We start from the raw sequence: 19,629 nt of genomic DNA, 5'->3' as shown, positions 1-19,629 counted from the left end.
GGGACTGGACCACTGGAACCATCTCACATGTCAGGAAAAAAACTCCGAGTGCAAATACCATAGAATTACTCCGGTTGGAAAAGACCTTCAAGATCATCAAGCCCAACTGTTAACCCAACATCACCAAGTCCACCTCTAAATCATGTCCCTAAGAACCGCATCTGTTCCTTCCTGTCACATAAGTTGTTGTGTCCTGTCCTCAGTCATCCTCCCAAAACTACCCTTCAAAAACCTATGTAAAAAAATCATTTTGTAAAGTATTTTTTCCTGCTTTAAGAGACAATCAAATGGAAACAAATACTAATAGTTTACAAAAGTGTGAGTTGGGTGGAGGGGAGGAGAGGCAGGACAGGAGGCCCTGGACCCGAAGAAGGAAGCTGGAGGAGTCTCACAATAAACACTCTCACACAGACAGAGATCACGTACCCTGTGATGCTTTGGACACTAAAAAAAGCCCCTTAAATTCCAGTTTGAAACTGCAGTCAAGTGACCCTGGGCTGCAAGAGTGTCTGGCTTTAGGGAAAGGCCGAGGAGGCGGCTGCTGATCCAAGGGCTAGCAGGAGACATCAACGGGCACCATTTAGTATTCCTTGGTCAGGATAGTTTCCGGTTAAAACTGGCAGAAGTGGTGAATATAATTCTCTGTATTTTATTAGTGAGATGGGAAGTTAATGGCAAAGGGCAGCTAAAAGTACTTCTGCTGAGGCTAGAAAATACATTAGAGTCAGCGCTGTCATGGAGTACACCCAAGGTCACAGGATTCAGTCACAGGAATTGATTACTGATATTTACAGCTCAACAAATTGCTTGAAGCAAGCGTGACATCATGCCCCACGCTATTTACCAGAGGAACTACATACAGGGAGGCTATAAACCAGCTCATCGGTCCGTGAGCAGGTTCACGTAATTGCTGTGATCTTCAGCTACAATAAGTATAATTCTACTCTCCCAATCGAGTATTTTGTATGAAGCTGCAACTGTGTGAACCTCAGAAAGCAGGAAGGGTGCTGTTAGTTGAGCTTACACATCACTGAGCACGCTGCTCGCTAACACTTATAGTGATCCTATTAATTCAAATGTGAGACTAGAGAAAGCCGCTTTCTGTTTAATGCAGTTAATTGCATTTTAATTAAGAATGATTTTAAAAAGCAAGGTCCTACTTGTACCTGTTGCAACAGCATAAAGCAAACCCTCTCAGCACATCAGCAGACAAAACAGCCGTGGCCAGGCCAGCTCACACCTGCATCTTGAGAACTTCTCCTAAGTGGACAGTTGGGGACACTTGGACCAAATTTTTATTTTTCTCTTTATCACATAGAATCACAGAATCGTTGTGGTTGGAAGAGACCCTCAAGATTATTGAGTCCAATCATAACCTCACTCTGGCACTGTCCCATGTCCTGAGAACCTCATCTCCGTCTGTCCAGCCCTCCAGGGCTGGTGACTCCAGCACTGCCCTGGGCAGCCTGTTCCAATGCCCCACAGCCCTTTGGGGAAGAAATTGTTCCCCACATCCAACCTCAACCTCCCCTGGCACAACTTGAGGCCGTTTCCTCTGCTCCTGGCGCTTGTTCCTGGGGAGCAGAGCCCGACCCCCCTGGCTCCAAGCTCCTTTCAGGCAGTTCAGAGATCAGAAGGTCTCCCCTCAGCTCCTGTTCTCCAGCTAAACCCCCAGGTCCCTCAGCCGCTCCATCACACTTGTGCTCCAGCCCCTCACCAGCTCCGTTCCCTTCTCTCCACTCGCTCCAGCACCTCAAGGGCTTTTTTGTCTTGAGGGACCCAAAACTGCCCCCAGGATTTGAGATGGAGCCTCCCCGGTGCCCAGCACAGGGACAGTCACTGTCCTGGGTCTGCTGGCCACACTACTGTGATGCATGCCAGGATGCTGGTGGCCTTTTTGGCTACCTGGGCACATGCTGGCTCATGTTCAGCCTTAAGTGTACCCCCCTTCAAGTTTCACAACACAAAAGGTTAGCTTTATACCAGTGTGTTTTACGTGAGTTGAAAGCGTCCGTGCAGACAGACACCAGGGTATTCCAAACCAGGAGTAATTCCACAGGTTGCCTCAAGTCTGTGAAGACGAGCAGCCGGAGGACAAAACTCCCCACGTGCCCAATGGGGTGTGCGATGGGGAATTCTGCACACACGGAGACCTGGAGAAGGGAGCACTCCCGAGGCCCGCGGACGCCGGGCAGACGGAGCTGCCTGTGGCTGGGACCACCAGCCCCGCACCAGGGAGCTGCTCCTGCCGCAGCTCCATCCCATGCTCAGCGACCCCTCCTGGTGCCGGGCAGCCCCTCTGCGGGTCACCGGCTGTCCCCAGCCCCGGGGACGTGTCCCCACAGCCCTCCCCTCTGCTCAGCAGCTCTTTGCGCTATCAAGAGGGCAGTTTTTGCAGCTGCCAAAGGAGGCAAGTCATCTTTCATGTAGCTGCATGTTCTTGAAGGTGCTAGCAGACTTTGAGCCAACTGGTTTGTACAATCAGACTTTTTCTCATCCCCATTCAAATCTGTCGTTTTCTAATGCACTACGTTACATAGTAAATTGCATGTGGGTTTGTGTGTTTTCTCTTTTTTTTTTCCTAGCCTTTATGAATCCTCTTGAGTGATCTGTGGATGGGATCAGCAAACAAATTTTGTTCTAGCTCTCCAAATCCTGACACGTGAATTGATTTCAGCAGGACACATTAAGCGAATGATGGATCTCTGCCAAAAGGGCATGTAGGATTTTGCAAGGGGGAGGGGAAGAAGGAGACTTTGCTTTCTGCCTTTTTTCTCCTTCTTCGCCAGTCTTGTTAAGAAAGGGCAAAAGCACTTAAATTCATTGCTCTCAAAGTAAATTGGTTTTCTTTTCTACCCTCTCAGAAGTCCGTTTTTCTCTGGGCTTATCCCGTTCTTGCCTTCCTCATCCTCAAAGCACAAAGAGGCGAGATGTGTGCGAGCTGCCCCGCCAAGCCCGGCGCTTCCCGCGGCTCCCATTCCCACCGGCCGCGCTGGCACCGCTGCCCTTGGCTTCCCAAGGCTCCGCCGACAGCTTCTCAAGCTCATTCGGGCTGGCACCAAGAGCGGGGCTGTTGTAATAAATGACAGGAAGATCACAAGCTCCAGGGAGGCTGATCCTCTCCATTCGCAGCTCTCTTGAGAAGTTGTTCTGTCTGCCAAGCATGGGCTTTTGATGCTAATTTGTTGGCACTGCAACCTCCTGCTGCAAGCAACAGATCCCGTGACCTTCTTCAGTTACAGATAACACCAACTACAGTTATATTTAAGTGCCATCTTGGTTAACCTCGGTGGCTTGCAATACTTTCCTTTGACTCAATTTCTGTCATTAAAAAAGGGTTACATTACAAAGGCACCTTGGAGTTCCTCGCAGGGAAATGCAGCCAACAAGCTCTTTCTTGTGAGCCGTTTTCTGTGCTGAGCCCCCGTTTCAGCATTGCAAGTGCTCTGGAACACCAGCAGCAATGAAGGCATTTACACCGCATCAGGACAGGTATTCGGCACAATGCTTTCCCATCAGACGCACTCTGTAGTAACTATTATTGCTGCTATCGCTTTCAAACCCTCCAAAAGGATTTGTGGGCAGAATCACCACGTAAAATCTGGTCAGGCTCACCACATCCAGTGGGACTGTTGGATAAATAAACACCACCAGCAAGAGAATGGGACTTGGGGAGTGATTTTTGTGTTCAAGAACATGAGACACAGAACCCCAGCTGGCTGGGTTGTAGGACCTCTGTAGATCCCCAGCCCAGCCCTGCTCACGCAGGGTCACCGAGCAGATCACACAGGTGGGTCCAGGGGGTTTGAGTGTCCCAGAGCAGGAGACTCCACACCCGCTCTGGGCAGCCTGGGCCAGGCTCTGGCACCTCCCAGAAAACAAGTTTCTGCTCATGTTCCGATGGAGCCTCCTGTGTTTCAGTCTGTGCCCGTTGCCCCTCACCCTGGCGTTGGGCACCACTGAACAGAGTCTGGTCCATCCTCCGACACCCACCCTGAGACACTGATCCCATTGATCAGATCCCTCTCAGCTTCTCTTCTCCAGCTCAACAGCCCCAGCTCTCTCAGTCTCCTCATCACAAAGATGCTCCAGACCCCTCAGCATCTTTGGGCACCACTGAACAGAGCCAGCTACCTCATTAAGAAAATCCATGAAACTCAGCTCCTCTTGTAATTTGGGGGAGTTGCACAGTGTTGCGTTTTGCAGTCAGAATCTCATTTTCTCACACACACACACACGCAGGCGTTTCAGTGTTCAGCACCTGACACCAAGAAGCCTTTGCCACAACCCTGGCGAGCTCACTGCTGTCCCCCACGAGCATGCTGCTCGCTCCCCGCTGCAATACCCTCGCAACAACACCCCGAGGAATCCACGTCGTGCAGCGGCGACCAGCCCTGCGTGTCAGGAAACACATTATACAGCCACTCATTCCACGTTGGTTCAGCAAACGAATGCCAGGCTGTGAGGAATCCTCCCTGAGTCCTGTCCCAAGGCGGTGACAGTCGGCATTGCAGCTCCTGGAGAAAGCTGCGGACCAACCCGCCCGAGTGGAGAAGTTGCAATAGAGCCAACAAGGAGATAAAACTCCTCAGACTTTCTTGAGAGACTTGGCCAGGGCCCTTTGGTAGCTCTAGCACTCCTAAAGCCAGCACACCTCCCTCTACTCAGGAATATTATTTTCTTTCTTATTGAATAAAACCTGATGGTTTTATATTAATCCAATCAAAAGGACAAGAATGCAGAATTTGGGTTGCTAGAAAGCAAGCCGTGTCCCATTAGCGTATTTTAATAAGCTGCAGAAAGAAATACACCGTGCTTTATAATGGATATGGGACACGTGGATGACCCAATCCAACCTTGCAACACTTTCCACTGTAAAAACCCAGGACACACCGTTCTTCAGTACTGCTCCCCAAAACCTGTTTCTTATTATCCCAAGAGATCTACCTTCATCAAAAACACATTGTTTTCATGGAAAAACAAACCACAGTTTCTGGATGGTGGGGTTAATCCATGAGAGTTCTTGCTGTCATTGACATCTTGGTCAACTTTGGATTTCTGCTCAGTAATGGTACTCTCAAGAGCAAACCTGGTAGCGTCCACAAGGTGTACTGACCAGAGCTTTATACTTGCGTGGGTGGGTTTTTACTCACCTTTGGAGGAGGGTTGGTTTCAAACAAAAGCAACAGTCAAAACAGTTATACAGATTTTTCTGCTTCTCAGAAGGACATTCTATATCAGAAAAAAATATTCAGTATATTTTACTTCATATGGCTATATCATATCTATAGCTACTTTGACCTCTAAGTATCTAAAAATGCACACAGCATTTCAGCAGATCATGACATTTTCCTCTTACCGCTGGTGGTGGTGTGCAGCTCTAGTACATTTAGCCTTGTATGTTAAGAACGGCAGAATCTTCCTCACAGAAACCCAAACTCCGCATCAGAGTCGAATCCACGGTCTAGATCTCGGGAAGTAACGGTTCTTCTTACACACAGCACATACCTGCGCTATGTCGTTCTAAGCTTTACACCAAATGCAGGCAGAGCTGTCAGGTTACACCAGTGTTCCAGGGGATCATCATTTCATTTTATTTATTTATTAAACCAAAGCTGTTCTTTTCCAGTTCAGAGCTGCCCTTCTCTCTGGTGTGCTGCTACCAAAGGGAAAGAAGGTGCGGATGGCTTCTTGCCCCTCAAGATGTTAAACAAGTTTTAGATCATTTACCTTGTTCGAAGACACATAAAAAGTCTAACGAGGAAAAAATCTATTCAAAGTACCCTTTTCCTGCTGAAAAACAGAGAACAAAATGAACGGGTACCAACCTGTGCAGAGATTTCACTGACAAGTGTGATTCTTCTCCATTCCCTTCTGCTCTCCACACCGGTACATCTGTCTTCCATGCACTCGCTCCTCTCCCCCTATTCTTATTTCTTTATTCTCACTAGTACCATCTCCCCATTACTGCTGGATTACACAGAACCAGGTAAATCCAATCCAGTAGGGCAAATCTGCTCTTTGAGTCCAATACAGCAAATCTGAATCGACTACATGCCAGAATTGTCCTACATCTTCTAAAAGCTGATGTAGCTACATAAACAAAAAGTCATTATGGAATTGGCTACAGATCTGCTCATTCACATCATTCCTCAATAGGTTGTTCAAGAATGTTAATTATTGGAAGCTTGTCATTAACCAGCTTGCTTTTGTTACCAAGATCTGTCTTGTCTTTGCCAGGGACAGGACTGCTCAAATGCTGTTCTGACATGCATCTTGTTGAAGTTATGAACTGGCTTTACACAGTATGAAACGATGAACAGGGATCGAGTCAGTTCATATATTAGCATTTCATACTTGCTTAAATGAGACACTCAATCAAAATAATCGTATAATTGTTCCTATACTTTCCGAGCAAAGAAACACTACAACTTCACTGTGCCATAGTAAGTTTGAGCATCCAAATAGCTTTTAACCCTCCCAGTAAGATTTATGATCATGCAAATGATACATCTGCTCCTTATTGCTAAAATAAGTCACTCGCACACGAGATGCTGGCACCTGCCAGATCCAGAACAACACTTAATCCCACCCAGCAACGCACCCACACCGCAGCGGGTGCACTCCTACACTAGCCATTCTCCTGGAAAAGATTCTTCTCCTTTTTCTACTTTCTGCAAATATTTGGCATCGACTCAATGTAGTTAAGGAAGGCATTCTGCTTGTAAGTGTGCTGGGTCACATTATGCTGCCTGTTTATTTAGGTTTACTGAAAGACTGAATATTTACAACTATATCGGACTTTAAAATGGTTCCTTAGATTTCAAGAACATCTCTTATAAGGTACATTAATGTATTACACTGAGCGCATCCTCCTATTAGATTCTAATGCAATGAGATAATTTTCTTCCTTCAAGGGGAATTCATACCAACATAGGAGAGTAAATACTTTTATTCTTTTCTTCTGTGGGGTATTTGGAATACGTCCATAGTCCATCCTTACAACTGGTTATCAAAGCACGGGCAGTTCAACTCAACTAAGCGGACTGAAATCACACTCAAGTTTGAACAATTAGGGAACACAACCAAGTGATGCTCCAATACATTTAATGACGCAACAACGGAAAAATAAACCCCAAAACCCCAGATCCCTACAAAACACATGGAGCTAAAAACTGCATTACAATGGTAGACATCAAGGTGTGTATTATTCAGGACAGCTGAAGCCATGTAGCCAAATGTCATTACAATTACATGATAATTACACTACTTAGGCTTGCAATTTGTGGGGGCCCTATTATTTCATGATTTAGAGCACATTGCCTCATTCTCCAAGCTATAAACCATTACAAATAGGATTTGCAGGGTGGGTGGTTCAGGTTTTAAATGCAAACTTTGTTATAAAGCAGGTAAAAGGAAGATCTGTACGCCTGTGCGGGAAGAGTGGAGACAAGTACGGTATAACCACCATCAACTGACTCCTGTTAGACTATTGGTGCAGGTTACAGAATTATTTAGTAGAAAGACACTGCCTGAAAACAAACCACCATAAGAAAACCCCTCCTCAGTGAAATGCGTCTCTGATGTAAGACTGTATAGGAAAATCATGAGTATTGTCTACAATGGTCACACTGATGAGCACTGAAGGACCATCGCAACACCGAGACCAAGCGCGGGGATTTCGTTCTGCACAACCCTTGTGTTCACCTAAACACAACTTAATGATTGCAGGCAAGACAATCGTACTAGATCATGTACTTTTGGTATGTCCTGCCATACAGATGTGCCAGAGTCTCATTTTCTAATTAATCAAGAATGATCTGGACAGTGCTCTGGTGGGATGCAGATCCATGTATTTGATGTAGTCTCACAATGAAGCATTAAAAAAACATCATTTAACTCTCCTTCTGTGCTTGTGAGTTTGAATAGAGCAGCCAAAATATTCAAACAGGGTAGGAAGCTCTTTGGAGTTTCCGACTCAATTTTCGCAGACCGAACTGGCACAGATGGTCGTGTCACAGTTATTGTCTTCCTGGAACGGAGCTTTCCAAGGCATTTCAGCTCCAATTCTGAGGCTGTCCTTTGAGACACGGATAAAATCCTTGACTAATGCTGTTGTGAACCAAAGTAAATTCAGATTCCGTCAGGGTGTTTTGAAATGCAGGATTTGGCTCATAACAGCTTATCTTCCAACATTTAAACATTTCAGCCTTTTCTTGGATTTCATTGTCTTTCATCTGTTGTGATTTAATCCAGGAACAGGGAGTGACTGGGTCCTTTGGAGATGCCCCTTCCGATGGCTCCTTGGCGACATCGCTCCCTATTCACCCTGTCACTTGTGAAACCATTAAAAACGCCTTTTGATCTCACTGACCACATGCATTTCAATAACAGGCACCTCCTTCTGCTTGTTCCCCAAATTGCATCTTAGACCCGGACTTAAGCCGGTTTGCAGCACAGAAGATTCCCAGGGACAGGAGGAATGGATACATCCTGTCTTCACAGATCACGCTGACAGGTTTGAATTCCAGCAGAGGCAAAAAACCATGAGTTTGTGACAAGACAGAGTAGCCTTCCTTGAATTCCATGGGTTGTGTGGGTCTCTACCCTTTTTTCAACATCCTTAAATATCTTTAGATTTTAAGCTCAGCACACTCTTACTGGTTTTGCTGAAGTCTTTAACCACTAACTAATAATTCTGTCGAACCGCAACAGCATCTGTGAGATGTTCAAGGTGCTGCTTGCGGTCTCCGTGGAATTACTCTGTTGGTTCCTCACTTCTCACTTTCCACTGTTTGAGATCAAAATAAAGCATGAAGACTAAATGGCTTTGGACACCAAAACACTCTAATCACAGACATATCCAATTTTATCAGTTTCCCATGGGAGAGACGATGTGGCTCAGGAAGAGAGCCCTGGTGCAGGGTTGTGGGTTACACCTCAGGTTCTCCCCGTTCTCCTGGTGCTGAAAACATCACCCCAAATCATGGTGCAGGATGTTGGGGTCCCCTCAGAGTATCTTGGGTTCTCCCTCCTTCCCTCTGAATGTTTTCTTCTGGCATCTCTGCCCCCCAGAGTCTCCCCAAAATGTCGGTATTTTCCCTACCTAAAGGACTGGGCAGATAACTCCTCTGTGGTGACGGATCCATTCCAATCACGTCGCTGTGTTCCAACCTGCTGTTGTGGCCGCTGATGTTCACTCTTTGCTTTATCAGAACACTTCTGGCCAGGCTTGTGCTCCTCCATGACGAACAGGCTGTTTGGATAGTCTGGCTGCTTATTTCCTTGAGCACACAAATACTAAGCAAGGTTCATTCTGTTTGGGCCGAGGGTTGGTCATTTTTTGTATATTCATTAAAACACCCATGTAAGATGGATATACTAATCAGTGGAGAACACATATATACATCTCCCCTAAAACACGTGATGTATAAAGCCTCAGATTTAAGTTCTATATTTTGTGAGACTTGTAGAAGCACAAATTTGGTGCTCAAGGACCCAACGCTGATTATTGGAAGAAGGGAAGTGCTCAACCAGACAAAGCGAAGTTCCGCAGAAGACACATTCATTGTCTCTGCAGAGTTCAAGTGTCCTGGTTTTGTTAAAAAACAAGTTTCTCTTTTAGTGAATTGCCTGTCAGCTAAAGCTTCATATTAGCTGCATTTTCCTGGAGAACCAGATACATGTTTTGGTGAACACAGCAATGGAATGGGAAGTTATTGATAAGCGTGGATGGACATCTCGCCAGAGGGGCAACGAGAAACAGGTGACCAAAAACTGACCAGCTGTGTATAACATCCCATTCACGTGATACTTCATATAAAAGTGGGAGATCACAAGGATCTCATCCCTTTTCCTTATGGGACATTAGGAGAGGACCTTGCGAGTTGTCCCTGCGAACTGAGGCCAGTGACAGACTGAATCCAGCTCCGGTTGGCTGCAGAGTCCAGTCCAGGCCTTCAGGTGCCAGCTCTGCAGTTGCTGAGACTTTCAAGATTGGTTTTGTATATTTTGTATTATTTTCTCTATTTTATCAGTAGCATTAGTAAAACATTTTTTATGTTTCCAACTCTCTTCTCTCTGTCCTTCTTTCCCTCCCGATCGCCTGTCCTGAGTGGGAAGGGGCAAAAGGGGGGATGGGGGGAGGAGAGGAGGTTAACAATACATCTGCCAGGGTTTGATTGTCACCCCGCAATCTAAACCCTTGACACCCATGTGCCAAAACTTCACTGAAGTTAATTGCAAGTCACGACTGGAGTCAGAATTAATCTGCTGAACTACATTTCACGTGTATTCAAAACCTCTGCACTAGTGATACTGAGCTGTTCAGAGTTCTTCATGGGAGCAGCTGTTAAGTGACTCGGATTTGTAAACACTTAAAAAAATTCTTGCAACTTAAGGAAATATTATTATGATTGGAGAAAATTCCTATCCTTTCTCCTCATACCAGGCAGCCAGAAAACCAGGATGCTTTAAATTCCTTGAATTTAAAGGAGTTTGAGATGTACTTTGACATGAGAAATGTATTCGCTCTTCCTGTCTGAATTTCCATTTGCTCTGAATGACTGAAGTTCCTCTAAAAATGTTTTCTATTTAACAGAAAAATCAAGAGAAAAGAGATCAAACACAGACAATTTCAGAACTCAGAGTCTGGTTTTTTCTTTCCTTCCCAGCTGCTTCTACGTCAGTTAAAAGAAAGGACGCGGGGCCACAGTGTTAGGAAGAAAGCACAAACGACACCAATCATGCCTATGGGAAAGGAGAAGGAACGTATGAGGGAAATGCAGTTCTTATTCCTTCTTAGGATAAAATCAGTCATTTCTCCCTTCCCGTGTGTGGCAGCACAGAGTCCTGGCGAACCCAGTGAGCTCCCCAAGAAACTGGGACACCCAGCTCATGGGGCTGGGTGCTGGATGGAGACCAGAGCCCCAGACCTGGTCCTTCTGTCCCAGGTTATTCAGAGTTGAACAGACCGGGAAAAATCTTTTCACACTTCAGTTTAAATTAGCACATCCTCACAACAAGTTTTCCCGATGGCTTTGCCATCAAGTGAAACACTGTGTGGGTCCATCCCGGCCATTGGGAGCATCTGGAGAGCCCACGGTCCCGAGCAGCTCTCATCCCTGGCATTTTTCTAGGAAGAAACTCCGACACTTCACAAGGCAGAGCCAACAGTTGGTTGTTTCCCCTCTCCCACCAACAGGTGAGTTGGAGCTGAATTAAAATGGGACTTGCAATGAAAAATAGCCACTTTTGCTCTGCAGCCTCTAATTACCCAGAGCCATTAAGAAGCTCTCGTAGGATGGAAAAGCTGCAGTGTTATTTTCATGTCTCTTTTCCCTGGTAACACGCGCAGCACCTGAGGCGCTCGCTTTGCACACACTGAGCTGGGTCTGTAAAGTCTGTACAACTCTCTCCATCTAACGAAGCTGTTTGAGGGAAACACCCTCGGAGGTTTTCTCTCCTCTTATTTCTTCCCTTTTTTAAATCCAGCTCCAGCTGAACTCAAGGCCCTTCCTCTTCAGAGGCCGATTGTGGCAAGACTCAGATTGCTGCCCCTTTCGAAGAAAAATGCCTCTTGACAGCTCTTTGGAACGGAGGGGGAGCTCCGCGCAGGGGTGACACTGGCAAAAGAGCTGGCTCTCACCATGTCTTCAAACTGCATAATGAATGAAACGTCTAACAGAAGAGAGGATGTAGGGCTGGCAACACGTATTAGTTCAAGGGCTTTTTGAAGCCGTCTGTCCACCAGCTTTAGCCACTGCTGAATGAAAATTCGTTTTGAAAGCTAAAGGCGCTGATCTTCCAGCTCTTCGTCCCGCGCTGCGAGGCCAGCGAAGGCTCCGGGGAAGGGACGCGTCCTCTGCTACGGGACTGCGCTGCCCTCGCTTTAAATGCTGACAACACTTACTTCACCTCACAGTATTTATCAACGCGAAGTACCGCTAAGGGCTGAAACAATAAAAGCCAGCCGCGTCAAAATCAGCTATTTGCACTTCAGAGTGCAAATTAACAGGATTTTAGATAAATCAGAGAGACCTTCAGTTTCTTTTCCAAAACCAGCTGGAAGTCCCAGCTTTCGGCTCCTCTCTGAAATCACTGAACCAAAACCTGCCCGTGACGGCCAGCCCTGCTGACGCTGGTTTTGGAAGTACCATTCTTCATGATTTATGTTCATCTCTATTTCTGCACAGATTGAAGGACAAAACAATTCCCACACTGCGGGGACAATTTGTGGTATTTACTCTTCGCAGGACTTGGAGCGAATGAAAAAGCTTACTGGTTGGGCAGTGCACAACTGAGATTTGCTAAGAGCATGCAAACATTTTATCCAGAAGCTTATACAACTACCCAACTAGAGTACAAACTGCAGACTTCAGAAGTCTCTGCCGTCACAGTCGTGAGCAAACAGAGATCATTTCACACACAACAGAACATGAATATGCAGTAACCGATGAAACTCATCAAATTTGAGACCCGCTTCCGACCCAACACTGAACACTGTTGATTCAACACAAGCGCAAAAGAGAATGAAACCGTGTTTAACCGCTAACTCTGTATTACCAAATGTGGGAAAATGACGTGTTAATTTATGCAACAGGATCTGAAGAGCAATGTAAAAGGAAAGAAAACCATCCAGGCAAATGTCTTGGGTGCGCCCTGGCCTACTGGATCCGTGCACCTGGCAAATCAGCAAACTAAAGCAAACAAATGTGGGAAGTCAGTTCATGTTTCTGAAGAAAAGAAAATAAGACAATTTCCCTCGCCCCCATCCTAAGTTTGCATTATTATACTTTCCCAGGGCTATTCCATGTTAGTTGTTACCATCCTTCACAGCCGTTGTTTAGACAGCTTGAGCAGCGGCAACAGAAGCGAAGCAGATATTTATGCAGTTGAAACTACGGCATACAAGTGCATCTTTGGTCTTAATTTCAGCAGGAAGAGATTATACAGAGAGAGTTACAACGGGTGTAATGTTGAGGGAAAAATAAGTCCTTGAAAGCTTTATCCCAAAATGTTAAAAAGTAGCATCGGGATAATTTATCCTTTTAGTGGCACCGCGCTGTTTAGCTTGCTCAGTTTGCCATCCAAATAGCTCATGGGGAATTACAGACTGGAGAAAAGACAGTGGAGCTCCAGCTAACAGAATGTTTTGACATCAGCTTGCTTGGCTGGAAGAGTAGGAACAAGGAGAAGGACGTGTCCATGTCGTGTTTGCTGTTGCCATTGCTGTGTTTATTGCCATCCATCAACGTATTTATCTGCAAAGCGCAAATGCATGGAAGAGCTCAGTCCTTTGCTACACTCAGAGTCCCTAAAAATTAGCAGCCTTTTCAAAACAGCGGAAAAATAAAGGAAAAAACGCGAAGGTAAAAGGTACCATCTGCCAACTCCAGCAGTGACATACTAGTCTGAGTAGACGGGCATTCACCGCTGCGGAAAATGGGTCAATCCGGCTCATACGCTACTTTCTCCCCTGCGTTTAGTTTAAGCAGGGCTGGAGAGAACAGATTCAAGCAGAATATAATGAAAGAGAATGTGCTTTGATCAAATGGAAATGGAGTTTGAGTGAATAGCTGTATAAAATAGAATGTGCATTCTTGTTTATGTGAAACAAGTATCTACAGACTAAAATGACTGAAAAGTATCTATATAGGTCTATTTAGAACTGGAAAGAGAGAGGCAATTTGAAAAATAACTATTTTATCTGCTAGCAAGCTGATAAGGGAAGTGATGTGACTGAATGCTGCTTTTGTTTAAAAGCAACTGAAAAGATAAGAACCAGAATCCTTGCGGAGATGTGTGGCCAGGCTACATTACTAGCTGGACACGACTTAAAAAAAGCCCAACCCCTCACTAAAATGGCAAATTACTTACTTGGCAAATAGAGAAACACAGCCCCAGGTTGTGCCAGCTCCCAGTCCCCGCTGCGCCGAGGCACCTGAACAAAGGCCTTTCACAGCCCCTGTAATTTGGGCTCCCCGAGTTCGTCGGGATGCTCAGGTGTATCGAGGGGCCTCCCGGAGCGCCAGACAGAGACAAATTCACATGGGGTAAGCGAAGCACTTTGCTGGCATGTGGACGTGGGTTCCGGGGGCCGTTCCCAACACAGAAGACAATCACTGGCAGGTAATAAAGGAGGCATTTATGCGATATGTCAGCGGTTAGTGCAAAGCTTAAAAGAAATGAGATCATGTGGCAAGATAGCATTCTCTGCCTGTCCCCGGGGGAAGCAGCATTACTGTTATTACTATAAGCCATTGTTACCGCTACTTCTTTGAAATAAAACGTGACACAGTACCGTCAGCTGATACTTGTGCGATCGCAGCTATCATAAATTGTGGTTTCCAGAATATTCATCTCTGGTTACACCGTGCAACTACCACACAAGTGTGCGGCGCAGAGACAGACGGATCCGCAGGAAAAAACCCCTCCGACAACACTCCAACAAGACCTCAGACGCTGCTTCACTCTGAGCTTTCCAAAGCTAAGAATAAAAAGACCAAAGCAAAGCAAGAACAGGTTAATACAACACGTTTCACTTGCCCTCTTGGTGCAGACAGCGGAGCTGCAGCAACCCAGCCCACAAAGGCCAAGAGAGATGAAGATCATCCAGTTCTTCATGCCCCATTTACTAGGCTTTATCAGCCTAATTTTCCTATTTTTCTGTATTTTATATAGAAAAGAAATAACTCTAAAATTATCTTTCACTTGACATGCAAATCTAATCGCTTGTTGTAACGGAGACGACAGGTACAATACGGCTCGCATTGCGAAGACCTTGAGCAAAACAGCTTCATTCCAGTTACTCGGTACGTGGAGAAAACATAGTTTAATGACATGATGTAAACACTGAAACACAATTTCATTTGAAATTTCAAATTAATTTTTACATTATCCATTAAAAGCTTCAATTTCTCTTCAGAAAAGTCTCAGGCATGCCATTGTTTTTAAACTTTAAAGGAAGCATATGTATCTCAACCCTACTTTAAAAACTTTAACAGATAACTGAAGAACAGATGAGCACCTTCTGAGATCGCACTGTCGTATATCTAATAAAACGCTTCTTAAACCACTAAACACGGGGTTTTAAAAGCTAACGCTGTCAGTACACCATATTGTATTCAGCCATGGGTTAGTTGTGTCCAACTAAAAGTAAGAAGATTTAGCCACACTAAAGAGTATTAAGCAAATTAAACAAAAGAAAACAGTGTGGATGTTTGTACTTGTCCCTCTGTGATTGCATCTAGCTATCATTTTTTGGGATAGGTCAGGGTTTTTTTGGGCGATAACTAAATTATATCATTTATTGAATGGAAATTTTTTTGTCTGTGGATTCCAGGCCATGAATCAATGATAGAAGAATAAGACACACTAGACAGAACTGAATTTCCAACTTATGGGGAAAACATGCTACTTATTTTCAACAGAAGCATAAAGAGTTGAAGTAAGTGAGTACATAATAGTATCAGAACAGAGTTCATCAACAGAAAGTTTCCCACAAGAACCCCTGGCCAATTCAGTAAAGAGTTCATGTTTGGTTCCTCAAATATTCTGCAAAGGTGTTTCCAAACCCCCCCTTGATCAGCATTTCATCACCTGCCAGGGCTGGTCCCAGGGCTGCATTTGTCACTAATAATGTCCACGATCACACTGACAGCTCCACACTTCCATCTGTAAAAGTCAAATATGGAGAGAAGGCAAGATGTACAGTCACTGTTTCATTTCTATCCAAAATATTCCTTCTTTTCCTGAACTTTGCCGTTTTGTGGGAGATGAGCAAAGAACATCCTACAGTGCAACAGCTACTGAGTGTAATTTCTCACTCTCCAGGGAACAATCTATTGCACATGTAGAGAATGTTTCATGTAGGATGGGATCCTCTGGCTGACAGACCAGCACAATGGCCCCAAACTGAACCACAGCTGAAGGGAAAGCTGACTAAGGCATCTGCTTCCACCTGCTTATACGCTGTAAAATACAATAAAACTCCATAGAATAAGCCAACAGGCTTTAATGTACATTACAACGCAGCAAAAGCTTTAATGTACATTACAACGCAGCAAACAGCCTCATTTTTCTAAACACACGAGGTCACAGAGTGGAGCAGCACAAGCGTCGTGGTTGGCAGAGCTCCTCACCCAGCGTGACGTACAAACCCAGGCACGGTCACACACTGGTGGGCACAGCAGACACGGGAAAACACCTGACGGCTTCCCCTAGCAAGCAGGGCTACTGCAATGTGCTTTTATTGACCTGTCCAAGCAATAATTCCTTTAAATCATGTGTTTCAGATAAGAAGCCTCTTGGATCGGGAGTGGTGTCAAGCAGGCCAAGCTCTGCTGTTCATTTGAGAGGTTTCCCCTGGAACCGCAGCTTCTGAAGAGAGATGGACAAAAACTGCTAATGCTTTTCCATGCTCCTGTCCAGCCACGGCCAAAGTAGCTAAGATAGACCTCATTTTAATCTGCTGGAGGGAAGATCTATGACAAGGGAGAGAGCATAAAGATTATTCAGACAATCGGGACGCATCTTAGGCATCTGATAGCATGCAGAGACATGTGCTGTGTCACAATATTGCCCGTATATCAGGAAAGCATATTTTGCCCGAGTTTCACACATCACCCAGCACAGAACTGACACAAGGGCACCCTGAGAGCTTCGCAGAAAATGAACAAGCTCTCAGCCCCCCTCAGTCCCAACAAGCAGGACGATGAAATAGTTGAAGCAGCAGAGTTGCTACAACCCTGCGAGCCGCCCGTCCTCCTGCTTGTGCTGGTTTGTTTGTTAAGGCGCTGTCTGCTGTCTCCTCCCGCCCTCCGAAGACGAATTTCCAGGTCATTCACCTGGAGTTGCACAGAGCACAGGACTGAGGGTATTTCAGCCTCTAAACAGAAGATTAATTTTGCCTGACCCCAAGCAAGATCGTTGCTTCTGGTATTCCAGTGGGAGCTGCAGAGCCCATTGCTCATCTTCAGGAATATCATGACCGACGAGCAATTTGAAAAATAACATGCTCGTATGTATTAGGTTGTAACTATGTAGACAGTGGCGATTTTTTTCCCTTTGATAGTATTAATGCAATGAAATCTAAAACATAAGCCCTAACAAAATACAAATGAAAAGATCATGATCTCTAATTAAATGGAATTTTCTTGTTGATACAACATATACAGATGTTTCTCTTATCTGATCTGCCTCAAATCTCAAATTTCATTGGATGCAACTTCTGTTATCCTTCTGGTTTTGGCCAAAACCCCCAGGCCTTACCTACAAGACATCAAAGAAAGACCTTCAACAGCAGCTCTGGCACTGCCCACAGATCTAGTTCTCCAAACTCATTCCTGTAAACCACTGAGATTTGTCAGAAATTCCCTCACATCCCTAGAATCCTAGGGATAAGTTCAAATTGCTGGTATATTATCTACTAATGAATTGGAAGAATTTTATTCTTCCTTTTTCTGCAGTCTAGCTCCAGTGGGTTATAAACAATCTGAAGTAAAATAGTAAATTAAAAGTTAGCATGAAGACCACTCATTACTTTGTAATAAGTCAACAGACATAAAAATCTATTTTGTAAAGAGATAGTTTTACTAACTATTAAAAACTGCCATCTTAAAGAGAGTGGGGGGCCCAATGCGGACTCCTCCTGGTCTCCTCCACCAGGGCAACTGACCTTCATTTTCATTATGTTTGCAGCCTGGGACATATAACTCACTTTGTGGTTAATTATCTTGCGCTGGAGCCCATGACAGTGGTTTGAGTGTAGAGCTCTTGTGGGTATAACCAGATCCATTAGAGTCTCGCTGAGTACAGGAGCAGACCGAAGCTTCGGAATTTACCAACTCACGCAGCATCATTACTGTCCGCACGAGGCAGGAATGGAACGGGGAGGAGAAAGATCATTTGCTTTTCCTTCCCTGGAAAGTGCCTGGTTATAAATGGATGGCAGTGCAAAGGTGAGTACAACCTGAAATCCCTGCATAAGGAGATTTGTAGGTTCCCAGACTTCAATTTCTACACCTCATACACACCTGAGAGCTACCCTGCAAGTAATTCAGAGACAGTTTAATTTTATTTATTTCTTTATTTTTACTAGGTGGAAAGTTAAGGATGTGCTGTCTCAAACAGGTGATGAGAACGTATTAGGGAAAGTGGTAAGATGCAAAGGATCTAATGGAAAGAGCTGAAAGGCATTTACGAACCAGCCACTGCAACACTGCAGACAAGTCTTGGCATAGAAATTATAACAATTAGAGAAAATTCTAATTGCATTTCAAATATATTGAAAGCAGTCTTGCAGTTTAACATACATCTCAGGCAGGGCTGAAGCACATGCAGTTCCCAGAGAACACAGGAGGTTCCACTTAAATTTGAGAAGAAACTTGTTCCTGGTGAGGGTGGCAGAGCCTGGCCCAGGCTGCCCAGGGGGGTTGTGGAGTCTCCTTCTGTGCAGACATTCCAACCCGCCTGGACACCTTCCTGTGTAACCTCATCTGGGTGTTCCTGCTCCACGGGGGGATTGCACTGGATCAGCTTTCCAGGGCCCTTCAACCCCTGACATTCTGGGATCCTGTGATTTTCCCTCTGGCAGGAGCCTTCTGTGAGGTCCCAGGCCCCAGGACCAGCCCACGGTCACCTGCACATCCCAAAAAGTACCGGACTTCTGCAAACACACAGGACAATCATGCTGCTGTAAAGTGTTGCTGTTCTTCTAAACCACAAAAGTTCAAAATACATATTCCCTTAAAAAAAGCAATAAGTCACCTTTTCACAGTGAGATATTTGACAGCCGTGGCATAATCTGCGGATTATCTTTAAAGAAAAGTGACAGAATCTGACAGCTCTTTATTTTCCAGCAGACACGGTCACAAAAAAGAGATGCCACCCTCTCTGTCTGACAGCAGAACTGCCCAGATTACTTCTGATTTCTGGTGCTGCCACTATTCACCACGGTTTGCAATGTTAGCAACAGGGGTGGGAGGGAGGAGAGAAAAGGCTGCGCAAATCTTACCTTCCAGTCATTTTTTCCTTAGCAAGTGCTGAGCTGTCATGGGGACAAGGGACATTTTGGTCCTTGACCTCCTGTCCACTGGCATGTGCTTGCATTAAGAGGGTCCACACTGTTATAAAGCATCCCCAATGTGTTTCCATCTGCCAGGAGTTAGCATCAGCTAAGTTCAATTATATTGCTAATACCTGTGCCAAAGCGATGCGTTAATATCTCTACAGACCATTTCACAGCAGGAGCTGAAGACGTGCAGCCCCTGAGCAGTTTCATTGGAACGCTTGCCAGCAGGACAGGCGGCCCCGGCAGCTCCTGGAGCGGCACTGGCTGCGTTTGCAGCTCAGCGACCGCGGTCCCAGTTCACTCCAGTTTGCTGTCTCCTAGGAGATCAAATCCCTTATTTCCCAGTACCTACGTTTTACTCTGTACCCTCAAGAAGGATTCATTCGATGCTGTTCTGCAAATACTTTGAATATTCAGTTTGTAATAGCTTTATCGAAGTCTGTGATAAAGCTTTTAAACATTTAAGTACTTGTCCAGTTTCACTTGGAATTTACTTGAAGTGTAAAAAAAAATTAGCACAAACATGACCTATGCCTATATAAATATTTGCCCATATT

General features: G+C 45.1%; 1 long non-coding RNA gene across 1 annotated transcript; it reads right to left on the bottom strand.

Moving 5' to 3' along the window:
- Positions 1-7,090: 7,090 nt before the first annotated feature.
- Positions 7,091-19,340, bottom strand: LOC135580438 (uncharacterized). The gene is made up of 4 exons (XR_010474995.1): positions 19,016-19,340; positions 15,601-15,675; positions 14,303-14,488; positions 7,091-13,262 (listed from the first exon to the last, which is right to left on the bottom strand). It is a non-coding gene; the product is annotated as an uncharacterized LOC135580438 (long non-coding RNA).
- Positions 19,341-19,629: the final 289 nt, after the last annotated feature.

This window comes from Columba livia, chromosome 10, assembly GCF_036013475.1.
Source record: "Columba livia isolate bColLiv1 breed racing homer chromosome 10, bColLiv1.pat.W.v2, whole genome shotgun sequence".
In the NCBI taxonomy this organism is placed as follows: Eukaryota; Metazoa; Chordata; class Aves; order Columbiformes; family Columbidae; genus Columba; species Columba livia.
Note: the sequence above shows the minus strand (reverse complement) of the source record. Positions and strands in the feature narration are given on the sequence as shown.